The sequence below is a fragment of the Theropithecus gelada genome, chromosome 16 (assembly GCF_003255815.1).
Source record: "Theropithecus gelada isolate Dixy chromosome 16, Tgel_1.0, whole genome shotgun sequence".
Taxonomy (NCBI): Eukaryota; Metazoa; Chordata; class Mammalia; order Primates; family Cercopithecidae; genus Theropithecus; species Theropithecus gelada.
Genome location: NC_037684.1, coordinates 22,216,816 through 22,229,425, shown reverse-complemented (window position 1 = coordinate 22,229,425; position 12,610 = coordinate 22,216,816). Strand labels below are relative to the sequence as shown.

Below are 12,610 nucleotides of genomic sequence, written 5' to 3'. Positions count from 1 at the left end.
TGGCTCCTGCCTATAATCCCAGGACTTTGGGAGACTGAGGCAGGGTGGATCACCTGAGGTCAGGAGTTTGAGACCAGCCTGGCCAACAAGTGAAACCCCGTCTCTACCAAAAATACAAAAAGTAGCTGGGCATGGCGGTGCACACCTGTAATCCCAGCTACTTGGGACGCTGAGGAAGGAGAATCACTTGAATCCAAGAGGAAGAGTTGGAGGTTGCAGTGAGCTGAGATTGCACCATTGCACTCCAGCCTGGGCAACAGAGTGAGACTCTGTCTCAAAAAAATAAAAACAAACAAACAAACAAAAACAAAAAACAAAAAACAAAAAAAAAGGAAAGAAAAAAAAGAGGGCCCAAAGAAGTCCCTTGCCCCTTCTTCCATGTGAGGACACAGCAGGAAGACAGCTGTCCATAAACTAGTAAGCAGGCCCTCACCAGACACTGAATTTACCTTGACCTCGGACCTCTCAGCCTCCAGAACTGTGAGGAATACATTTCTGTTGTTTATAAGCCACATGGTCTGTGGTATTTTGTTATAGCCGCCTGAATGGACTAAGATGGCACAGTTTTCCATTTCCTTTTGCTCTCCATTTCACTCTGCGGATGTGCCTTGCCATCATGCCCACTTGGCATGCTCCGGAAATCCAGCCTGGGTGGAGCCCCACTCATCTGGGAGGGAGATTAGAGACCCTAAGTGGCCCTCCAGATGCTTGTGGTTTTCAGTTACATTGACACTCCCTTGGGTGGGGCCAGGACCATGCAGGAGCACGCGGTTGACGGAGGCAATGCAGCGGCTGCTCGCCTGAATTCTCAGTAGTGCTGGCCAGACCCCTGGCAGCACACACCTCACTCTTATTTTCAAATGTGGACACTGCTGGAGACACTAGCATGAGTGGAATTCTGCACCAGGGAGGGGCAACCATTCTCATTTCATTCACATACTTGATATTAGTAGTAAGTCTTGGTACAATGTCAGCTCCTCAAATTGGGAGTAAGAGAATGTACTACCTATTGTATAGAGTGTGTGTATGTTTGTGTGTGTGTGTGCGTGTGTATGTGTGTGTGCGTGCCCGTGTATGTATTCTGGAGTTTTCATTTTCACATCAGTGATTTTAGATTTGAAGACAATAATGGAATCTGATCTTCTTGGCTGTTAGGCAGCTTTGGAAGGCTCCTGAGAGCAGAGATTGGTGTTTTCTGAGTTGTTTGCTAACGGGCTGTGGAAGATCGTCAATTAGAGACTGAATCGGCCTGCCATGCTGATTACCCTTTAGACTTCATTTCAGGTGAAAGGCAAGCCATGCCATCCTCAGGCCAGTAGAATTCGACTGCTTTTAATTCAGCCATGTTTGGAAACATGGAGCTGCTAAAAGTACTTTGCTTCCTTTGAAGATCAATTGATACAGAAACTAAAAATGAACAAATAGCTTCTCTAGCTTCACTTGAGATCCAACACCCTCAATCTAGTCGAGGGAGACAGTTAATAACTGGATAACTGAGTAAATTGTATAGTGAGCTAGATGGCACCGAGTGTTATGATAAAAAAATAAGCAGAGGTTTGGGGAGTGCTTGGGAAGGGTGAGATACAAAATAGCGTGGTCAGAGCAGGCCACATTTAAGTCTTTGGAAAAAGGGAATGGTAAGCCATATGGCTTAATCTGGGGAAAGGTGTTCTGGAGAAAGGGCCCTGCCAGTGCAAAGGCCCTGAGGTTGGAGCATGTCTGGATTTGGGGAATAGCAAAAACAGTAGCTGGGGCATAAGGAGTGAAGGGGGTAGGAAGTAAGGTCAGAAACTTAATGTTGGGGAGGGACTCATTGAATAAGATGGGGAAGCCATTGGAGGGTTTGAGCAGAGGACTGTAATACCCACGAGAAGCTCAATGTGACACATAGGTTTCTGTTCAAGTCTTTGACTACTCTGGACTTTGCTTCCTAGACACATCAGTTCGGGGGACAGAACTAAGCTCATCATTTAACAATAATGAAACTATACCTCTCTGGTTCTGTCCTTATGTGCTTTGTCAGAATTCCAGGCCATCCTAAAATTTATTGCAGTGAGTTCAGGGAGACTATGACATCTTCAAGTGTTTACTAACCCAGCCCTCCGAGCTACCATGTTCTTCTGCTGTTTTCGTTTCCTCCTGCTCTGGTTGCTACAAGGGAGTTTCCTCTGAATCTTGACATTTCAGTGGTCTCTTGTCCTCTCATAAATCTCCATTCCAGGTTATGCTGGTCTGGCTCACTGTACCAGTTATGGTTCGTAGTTGAAAGTAATGAAACCTACCCTAATTAATTTAAGCAGAAAATGAATTTGTTAAATGATTCCAGGTTGTTTAAAGAATCATAGAAGAGATCAGAGAATCAGGCTTTGAGCAACACAGCTAGAAACAAAGCCCAACTACATGGGCTGACTGCTCACTTTTCCTGCTGTGTAGGGGCAACGTGGCTCATGGTACCAATGCTGGGCCTGGCATGCTGACTGCTAAGACCTTTGCCATTGCTGCCTTTGAGGGCCAGCTGTAACCCTGCCATGCTTTCCCATTCTGCCAGAAGGGTTCCCATATTGTGCCTCCTTCTTCATGTCACTTTGCTTCACACTGAAGCCTGTGCTCCATGCCCTGGCTGCAAAGAAGACTGGGGAAACAAGAATCTGACTTGGGGAGGCAGTAGTACTCTAGTGGAAACTTTCCTAAACTCAGGAAGGCAATTCACACAGTTCTGGATACCAGAAATTATGAAAAACCTCCTTGGTACTCACTGTTCGGGCTATTGGGTCTGTTCTGTGCTTCAGCAATGGCTTTGAAATGGAGATAATGCCTTTCACCGCTCATTAAAGCCTTAGGCTCCCATCTTCTTACATAGATTTATTATTGTAATTTAAAAAATTACTAGATGGAGGAAAAAGAGCCTACAAAGAAGTCCTACTCTTTAGAAGAGTATTTTTATTTTTATTGAAGAAGTACATGCCTGTAATTTTAAAAAGTCAAGTAATGCTAAAATACTTATTTAAAAAATACCCAGTTTTCCCCTCTTAATAGCCTTCCTCCATCTTTCCAGAAGTAGTCACTTTTAGCTTTTAATCTTTTTTCTTCTGATATTTACCTTGATATTTCTAAATAATATAGACATGCTGCTCTCTCTTGATTAATCACTTCTAGACAGTGTTTATTATGGGAGATGAGACTTTTAAATCTCTATTACCACCTGCTATCTCCCACCCTCCCAGAGGATATTATTTTACTTCCTTCTTGAACAACTTATTTTTCCAAAAATTGGTAAGTATCTCATTTATTTTTACTTATTTTATTTTCAGGAATCTTGGGCTAAATCTTTCCACATCTTGCCATAGTTCTATAAAATTCCACTCAATTCAATTTTTCTACATGTGTTACAGGACCAACACCTTTATATGCGTGCTATGCAGTAACAGACCAATACACTGAGACAGCAGGGTTTGAAGCAGAGAAAGAGTTTCGTGATTTCAGGGTGTCAAGTGAGGAGATGGGAGGAGACCCTCAAATCCATTTGTCCAAGGAGTTCTGGGCTGGGGTTTTTAAGGGGATTATGGAAGGTGAGGGGTTGGAAAATCAGTGTCACTGATTAGTCGAGGTAAAGGGAATGAAATCATCAGGATGAGGAAACTACACTTTTTTTGGGTGAGTCAGCTTCTCATGGGGTCCTTCAGACCAGCTGATGTCAGTAATTCCACTGGTACACAGGACGTGAAAGAATATCTTAAGTGGAAAAGTGAACATTTTATAATGTTTAAGTTGTTATCTGTAGAGTAGTTCATGGGAACTATAATCTTTTTTTAAATTATTATACTTTAAGTTCTGGGATACATGTGCAGAACATGCAGGTTTGTTACACAGGTATACACGTGCCATGGTGGTTTGCTGCATCCATCAACCTGTCATCTACATTAGGTATTTCTCCTAATGCTAACCCTCCCTTAACCCCTCCCAGGGCCCTGACAGGCCCTGGTGTATGATGTTCCCCTTCCTGTGTCCATGTGTTCTCATTGTTCAACTCCCACTTATGAGCGAGAACATGTGGTGTTTGGTTTCCTGTCATTGGAACTATAATCCTGTAACAGGTTCTGAAGCTGTGACAGGTGAAGCAGTAGGCACCAAAAAGACTGTGAGAAAGCAGATCAAAGAGCAAGTTGACCTAATGATTAATGCTGAATGTGCTGTAAGCCTGGTTTATTTTAGTGTCTCTTCTCACCCTTCCCTGCTGAATTTTATAAAATTTATGGGGATAATTTCTCATGTACCTGCCAGACAATGTTAAAATCAGTTAGCATTTTAACCTTTCTTAGAGGCTAACTTCTCCTAGATCCTTTCTTCCCTTGCTTTAGTCATAAAGAGTTGTTCCCTGAATGTCATCCTGGCTGTTCCTTCTGCCTTTCTCCTATCTTGAATCTCCTATTTCCTGGATGCGATATACTCTTTTTTTTTCCCCTTGTTTAACTACATCATTTTTGTGGAGCCCATTTCCTGTAGTTTTCTGAGAAAGGGAAGTATAGCAGATATATTTTATAAGATTCTATCCTTTTCGTTCTACTTTAAAAATTGATTGATAGTTTAAATGGGTATAGAATTTTATGTTGGAAACTATTTTTCTCAGAGTGTGTAATGTGTTACTCTACCTTCTTCTAGCTTCCAATATTGCTTTTTAAAAATCTGATGCTATTCTCTTTCTTCATTTTTTTCATGACTTGTTTTTTTTTCTGGAAACTTTTAAGATCTTTTGAAATCTGCTTTTTATCCATAATGTTCTGAAATTTCACAAATGATGGATGTGCTTTTATTCATTCAGTATGTTACATTCTTGGTGTGTTCTTTCAATTTGAATGATTGTCCAAATGGAAAAATTTCTTGTAGTATTTCTTTGATACTTTTCTTTTCTTTTCTTCTTTTAAGAGACAGGATCTCACTCCGTTGCCCAGGCTGGAGTGTGGTGGTACAATTATAGCTCACTGTAACTTTGCACTCTTGGGCTCAAATAAGCCTCCTGTCTCAGCTTCCTGAATAGCTAGGACTACAGGGATATGCCACCACCCCCAGCTAATTTAAATTTTTATTTATTTATTTATTGTAGAATGGGATCTTACTGTGTTGCCCAAGCTGGTCTCAAACTTTTGGGCTCTAGCTATCCTCCCACATGACCCTCCCAAAGTGCTGGGATTGCAGCCATGTGCCACCCACATGCCACCCACTCTGTTGAGCCCCATTTTTTTCTCTGTTTTTGGAATTCCTATGAGGCAGGTATTGTCCACTTGGATTGATCCTCCATTTCCCTCAGTTTTCCTCTCCTAATGTCCACCTCTATCTTTTTGTTCAATAATTTAAAAAATCTGGAGATAATATTTAAATTTCTAAGAGCTTACTCATATTCTCTGACTGTTTTCTTTAGGAAGATAGTAGCCTATCTTTCTTCACCCTCTAAAGTCATTGGTTATAATTAATTATAATTTTCTTAACATTTTTCTCTTGCTTCTTATCTTGTCTCTGTTTATCCCCACTGTTCTTTTTATCCTGTTTGTTTTAGCCTCTGTCTTTCACGTTGACAGCTGCCCCAAAGCCTGGTGCCCATTCATATTTAAGAATGAGGCACTAAAAACCTGATTAGACTTGGGCTGGTCTTGTTGACTTATAGAGTTTCAAGTAGGAAAATTCGCTGGCCAGCCAGATTGCCCCAAATGTCATTATTTATAGGTTTTCCCTTCAATCCTCCACCCCCAGGGTGTTTTATTTTTTAAAATCTTCTTGGAGAATGGAAGGCTAAATGATAATGTTCTGAAGCTGGAACTGGGAAAATAATTGGAGTCTCAGATTCAGGATACAGTATTCAGTTAATTCTCCCTGGTTTGAGTTTGATTCGCATGCCCTCCTCTGGGCCTGGTGTCCCTGAGATGAGGCAAGTCTGGTTCAACTCATGTAGAGAATCTATATCCCATCTCCTGATGGGATGTTGAGGGGATAATTTCTTTATAGCACACAGTGATGGTTCTACTCTTGCCTTCTAGGTAGCTGGTATCTTCAGTTCCTTAGTTTTTCTTCGATTCTTCAGGGTATGTTAGCCCTCTTCTCACTGTTAAGTCCCTCTAAAGACACTTCTGTGTTAGTTCAGTCTGCCCTGCTGAGCCATTTACTATTCTTCTATTTGCTTTCTGGATTCATCTCATGTTCTTCTGGGTTACAGATGTCACCTAGTCTCATATGAAAATGCAATTTGTTTCTTTTTCCTGTTCTCTTTGTTTTGTAGTAGGAGACTCCTTTTATGAACATAAGAACATTATATGTTAGAAAAAGAGTGTGTGACTTACCTAGATTTATCCCCAAAATGTCCCTCAGAACCAGGGTGACCATACAACTTCTAGGACACTTCAGAAGTAAGCTGGAACAGGGAACAGGGTTACCTGCTGAGACAACAGGTGCAAACTGGGACTGTCTTGGGAGAACTGGGACATATGATCGCTCTGCATAGATCTCAAACTTTCTTTCCATTTCTGTAGTACCAACTGAATAATATATATATATTTTTTTTCAAAAAAGATAAAACTCTCTCTTTTAAAAATTATTTTTAATGCAGTGTCCTTTATCTTGGATTCTGGCACAGATCTACAGGGACTAGACTAGACAATGAGCTGAAAGATAGACATTATGCTGTACTCAAAGTTGCCCCTCCCTTCCTGACCCTCTATTCTGTTTGGTTCAAACTTTCCCCTTCAACTCTTTCTTCCCCTGGGATGGATTATTTCCCAGGGGACTCCTTAGTGCCTCATGCGAACTGATCCTTGGAAGACCTGCCCCACCAGCCTTCTACTCATGCCCAGATGTGTTTGAATTATAATGAATACAGCTTAGGCTTTAAGTCTGGACCTCTGTGAGTGAATGCAGTCATGCCTGTACTCCTTTCTTGGGGTTTGCAGGAAAACAGGGATTGCAACAAGTTGAATTCAGAGGTCCTCTTGGGAAGTTTATCACAGGCAAGAGATACACGCTGCAACTCCACCACCCTTCCCACTGCTCCCTGCTTCCCCAGGTCTTTATCTTGAGACCTTGGAGCTTCTCTTCCACTTTTTGCTTGCAAGCCCTTTTCCTCTGTCCCTTAATTTACTACAGTTCAGCTTATTTCACCAAAAATACATTGGTGCCTACTTCACATCAGACACTGGATGAGTCCTGAGGGCAAGGCATCCTTGCTATTAAGGATCTTATAGCCTAGATGTGCCTAGGCATAAGAGGGTCAATATTTTTGAAAGACCTTCCTTAGAGGTGATTTTCTTTCATATAGGAATAGGAGGAAGGAATCTTTTCTGGTATGGGTAGAAAGAACTGGGAGTAGAGAGGAGAATCAAGGGGTGGTGGAAGCACCTGGAGAGGTTGGTAGGGGAAAACCCGGTGGCAGGGAACTTCTTAAGCCATAGACTAAGAAAATTGCAAGGCCTTTGGAGATGCTCCAGTTGCACTATGGTGTCTGATATCACAGTGGCTGAGGCCGGATGTAGATTAGACATGGCTGAGGGAAGTTTCCATGTAGCTGGGCCTGAGAGAGTTCTCCAGTTCCTCAGGGTCCATGAACAATGTCCAGGGAATGAGAGGCTCCCTAGAGCCTCATTGAGGGCTGTGCACGTGCTAGAGAGGCAAGGAGTTGAGGGAGCCTCATGTTGGAACAGAAAGGCCATAGAGGGTAGGGCGTCATAATGAGAGGCTTTGGCTGGGAATACACTCTTCTCTGGGAGTCCTTTTTCTTTAACTTCCTTCAGTCTAATCTATTACTGTTTGCAGCCTTAAAATCGTAGGATTTTACAGTCCTTAGAGGCCCCTGACTCAATCTCTGTTTCTCTCTCTCCCTCCCTCTTCCTTCTTATTAAAAGCAGAAAAAAAATTTGAGCTTTTCTTCAACTTCTTTTCCAGAGCTATAGGCTCAGTTGGCACATGCTCTGGCTTCTAAGTTATGCCAGGTGACAAGTGTAATGTTTTGCCATGGAATATTGTAGGTCTCCATCTTTCCACTCTGAGAATAGTTTCCTCTCTGCCTGCCACCTGAGTGCTAAGCCAATACTGTGTTTAGTTTTTATCATGTCAGTATTCCTGTTCAAGTTACCAACTTCTGTATTAAATATAATGTCAGCTGTTGTAACAATAATCCTCCAAGTCATAGTGGCTTCTCGCAGTCGGAATTGTTTTCCCATGTGAAGTGCAAATGTGTTTTCCTGATCATCAGGCAGTTGTCCCACAGGCAAAGATTCAGGGACCCAGAGAGTCGTTCCACTCAGAGCCTCCTGCATTTAGCCAGGAAATGAAGAAAGACTATGGGTGGTCATGCCTAGTAGGTGTCTATGGGCCAGCCCTGAAAGTGGCACTAATATTTCTGTTCATATGTTATTGGCTGGAAGAGAAAATGGGTTTGGTGAAGAGTGAGCCAGTCTTTGCCAAGCATCTTTATTTAACTGCCATGTGCATATGCTTTAATAGTGGGACATACCCTAGATCCTTTTAGAAACAAGCATGTTAAAAATTAATTTTCAAAGACACATACTTTGCCTCTCTTCTTCCAGAATTTTTTTTCTATAAGATGTAAGGCAGGGAATAATTTTCTAATGGTCTGCTCTCAGTTTGAGAAGCCCAGGAATATGGAAGGACACTTGTGGTCCTTTCCTGCCTGTGAGCTGGGTCCCTGCCATTGGTAATGGTCAGACCACAGAAGCCTCCTGAGTACCTAATTCCGGTTTAGAGACTTTCTCCAGTGTAAACTTTCTTCTTCATTTTTAAATGGCCTCATTCTTCTCAGTCTCCCTTATCACTGATCAACCTTTCATCCAGCTTGGTTTGGATTCATGGGTGAGGCTTTGGTTTGTGTACTTTTATTTTGATTCAGCACTGGTTTTCAATTTTGGGATTTTTTCTTTTTGTAATTTCTCTTTCGACTCACAAGTCATACCTGGTTAGCACTGGTCCTCTGCCCCAACTGGTCCAGGGTAGGAGATTTTAAAGGCCCTGGAGCTCCAAGATGACCTCTCCTGGGCATTGCCCTTGGCAGGCTGAGGACTCTGGGAGGATTGTGGACAGTGAGATCTTTGTTCTTGGCTTGTGTTCTCATTCCACCCCACACCCTGGGCCCCTCCTGGCCTTGTCCTCTCCCTTGGCCTGGCTGCCCTTGCAGCAAGCTGGGAGTACCCAACTGCCTCCTGATGGGCCATCTGTAGGCATATTTGCTTTCTGGCAAATTTCTTTGCATAAGCAGCTTTTAAGCGTGATTTGTGTGACCCGTCCAGGTTTCTGATTTTCAAATCACATCCTGAATATTTACTGTACCTCTTTGGTTCACTATTTTCTGCAAAATTGAAACCCTTTCCCTCTCTGCCAATATACTCTTTTGAGCCTTTTACATAATAAAAGGCTTGAGTTTCAGCATTAATCATTGTGATTAATGTGATTCCACTAATAACCTTTTTCTACTTGGGAAGGCTCCCATTATGGCTATATTTTGTGTCTGGCCTTGGGCCAGCTTCTAACCCAATGATCCAGATTTTTATCGGCTTCATGATTCCTCAGCATGGACATTAACCTCTCCTGTAGCCACTTTCTCCTACAGATTTCAGGCAGAGCTAATCCTCCAAACCTTCTGCTGACCCACCCTTGAATAAAATGGGGCTGGCTACCTGGGGAGGGAAGGTCTGCCTCTCTCTCTCTGTGTGCTCAGACACGAGTCTATTCAGGGATTCTTGATGGTTTCCCCAAAGGTGATGTCAAGTCACATCCAGGCTTCATAATCCTTTGGCTTACCACTCACCCTTATAATTAATAATGGAACCTTGCCAGAAACTTTTTTTCTCAAGACTGTTTTTCAAGGAGAACATTCAAAGGACCCTTTGGCTTAAACTGTTCACAAACTCTGGACTCCCTTCTTTCAGGCACAGTAGAGGAAATAGGCTGGCTCTCCAAAGAAGTAATATGAGATAAGGAGAATTATGTGGTCTTTGAGATCAGACAGCATTAGTTGTGTGACCTTGATAAAATTAGGTAACTTCTATGAGTCTCAATTTCCTCATTTGTGAAATGGGAGTATGATTATCTATCTTGCAGGGTTGGGATGAGGATTAAATGGAGTAATGCATCTAATGTAACTGCTGGTTCCATTTCCAGTAAGATAGGAGTCTAAGTAGTCTGAAAACCTTCCTACTAGAAAATACCTAGAAATGTTCAATAGAATGTAATGGACATCCTTTTATTTTTTCACCATTAGATTTTATTCTTGATTTTTACATCTATTCTCATTCATATTGATATGGAAAAAAGACTGTTCCATAGTCACACATTATACGTAAATTCAAATGTACATTATAACACATTGAGCAACTATGACATAAGATATTTAGTTGTTTTATGCCAATGTAGGCTTACTAGTAGTTTTCAGAAAGGATTAGTTTCCCAGTGTTTATCCATAAACATTAGAAATTGTCATAAGTGATAACAAAATTTAACCTGAACAAACATCTTTTCAAATGCCTAGAACCAGAGGGAGCTGAAAACTAGGGCCGATAGTCATGCAGTCTCAGAGGATCCAGAGTTTATTGTTGCTGGTAAATAATGGGCTTGGATTTTTTTTTTTTTTTTTTGTTAGGCCATTGTTTTATTTTATTTTAAAAATAATTTTAGATTCAAGGGGTATATGTGCATGTTTGTTACATGGATATTTTGCATAATTGTGAGGTTTGGGCTCTGGTGTAACATTACCCAAATAGTGAACATTGTACCCAGTAGGCCATTTTAAAATTTTTGTCTGTATTTTTTTGAGACAGGGTCTCACTCTGTTGCCCAGGCTGGAGTGCAGTGGTGTGATCATGGCTCACTGCAACCTTGACTTCCTGGGCTCAAGTGATCCTCTTACCTCAGCCTCCTGTGTAGCTGGGACTACAGGCATGCACCACCATTCCCAGCTAATTTTTGTATTTTTGTATTTTTTTTTTTTTTTACAGAGTTGTGGTTTCACCATGTTTCCCAGGCTGGTCCAAACTCTTGGGCTCAAGCAGGAGTTGAGCTCAAGAAGGCTCAATCTTCCTGCCTTGGCCTCCCAAAGTGCTAGGATTATAGATGTGAGCCTCTGCACCCAGCCCAACAGGTAATTTTTAAAATCCTTACCCTCCTCCCAGCCCTCCTCCTTTTGGAGTCCTCAGTGTCTATTATTTCCATTTTTATGTCTGTGAGTTTAGCTGTTACTTATAAGTCAAAACATGCAGTATTTGATTTTCTGTTTCTGAGTTATTTCATTTAGGATAATGGCCTCTAACTCTATCTATGATGCTGCAAAGAACATGATTTCAGTTTTTTTATGACTGCATAGTATTCTATGGTGTGTATATCCCATATTTTCTTTATCCGATCATCTGCTGATGGACACTTAGGTTGATTCCATGACATTGCTATTGTGAACAGTGCTGTGACAAACACGAGTGCAGTTATCTTTTTTTTTTTTTTTTTTTCAATTTGGGAGCAGGTACTGTTTATTAACCAACAAGCTTAGAAAAATAATAATGGTAGACACCTTAGTTCAGTCTTCTAGTAAGACTGTTGATCTGGTCCTCCCTGTTGCCAGCATCTCCACTACTACAAAATGGGTGGTCTTTTTCTTCATTCCGCCTCATGGACAAGATAATTTGAAGGGCCACAGGAAGTTATTTGCTTCTTTGAAGCGTTTTCCAACAGTATAGATCTCATGAATCAGCTCCTCCATGCAGATGATGCTATATTTACCAAGAAATCGAGCAATCAAAGTGTCATCTGTCAAAGCAACTCACTTCTTATTGATTTTGCCATAACTACGCTTGTAAATTAGTTCATTTACCTACTCCAGATTTGGGTACGCCCATGCAATATGTGGCTCTACAATCCTCAGCATGTTAACTGAAGCCTTGTTGAGCTTCACAAAGGTTTCACTGAAGATTTGACGAAGGCGAAGAAGCTGTAATGCCTTTCGGACCTTTGGGCTCACACCATTGGTACCTCTGATCCTGATGACAAACGTCAATTTGGGTTCTGCAGGTACACAGAAGTTGCCAGCTTTTCTTGCCATCCTTGCCATTTGAATTTCAGTTCTGTGCAACTGCCTGTATTCCTTGTAATAGTGCTTTGCTTTTTTATAGATAAGCTTCCTCCTTGCCTTTTGAAGCATCTTTTGGGCAAACTTCTTTCTCAGGTGCTTGATCTTCAGCTCTGTGAAATTCTTTCTCTTTTTCTTAAGGGCTTCTGGCACAGCAGAAACGTTCTTCTTCTTCTCTTCTACACCCTCCATGGTTCTAGCCTGAAAAAGAGCGGTATCTTTTTAATATAACAATTTCTTTTCCTTTGGGTAGATGCCCAGTATTGAGATTGCTGGGTCAAATGGTAATTTTACTTTCAGTTCTTCAAGAAATCTCCATACAGTTTTTCATAGAGGTTGTAGTAATTTACTTTCCCACCGACAATGTATAAGGCTTCTGGATTTTAAAGCTCAAATGGATATGGGAGATGAGATCTTGAGCCCTTGTGTGGCAGGAAATTGGAATGGAGATCACTGAAAAAATCTGGGGCATTGAAAAGCTACACCTTTGGAGAAATTGAT

At 41.5% G+C, this 12,610-nt stretch overlaps 1 pseudogene; it reads right to left on the bottom strand.

The window, feature by feature from the left end:
• Positions 1-11,555: 11,555 nt before the first annotated feature.
• On the bottom strand, positions 11,556-12,301 carry LOC112610315 (annotated as a pseudogene).
• Between the last annotated feature and the right edge of the window lie 309 nt (positions 12,302-12,610).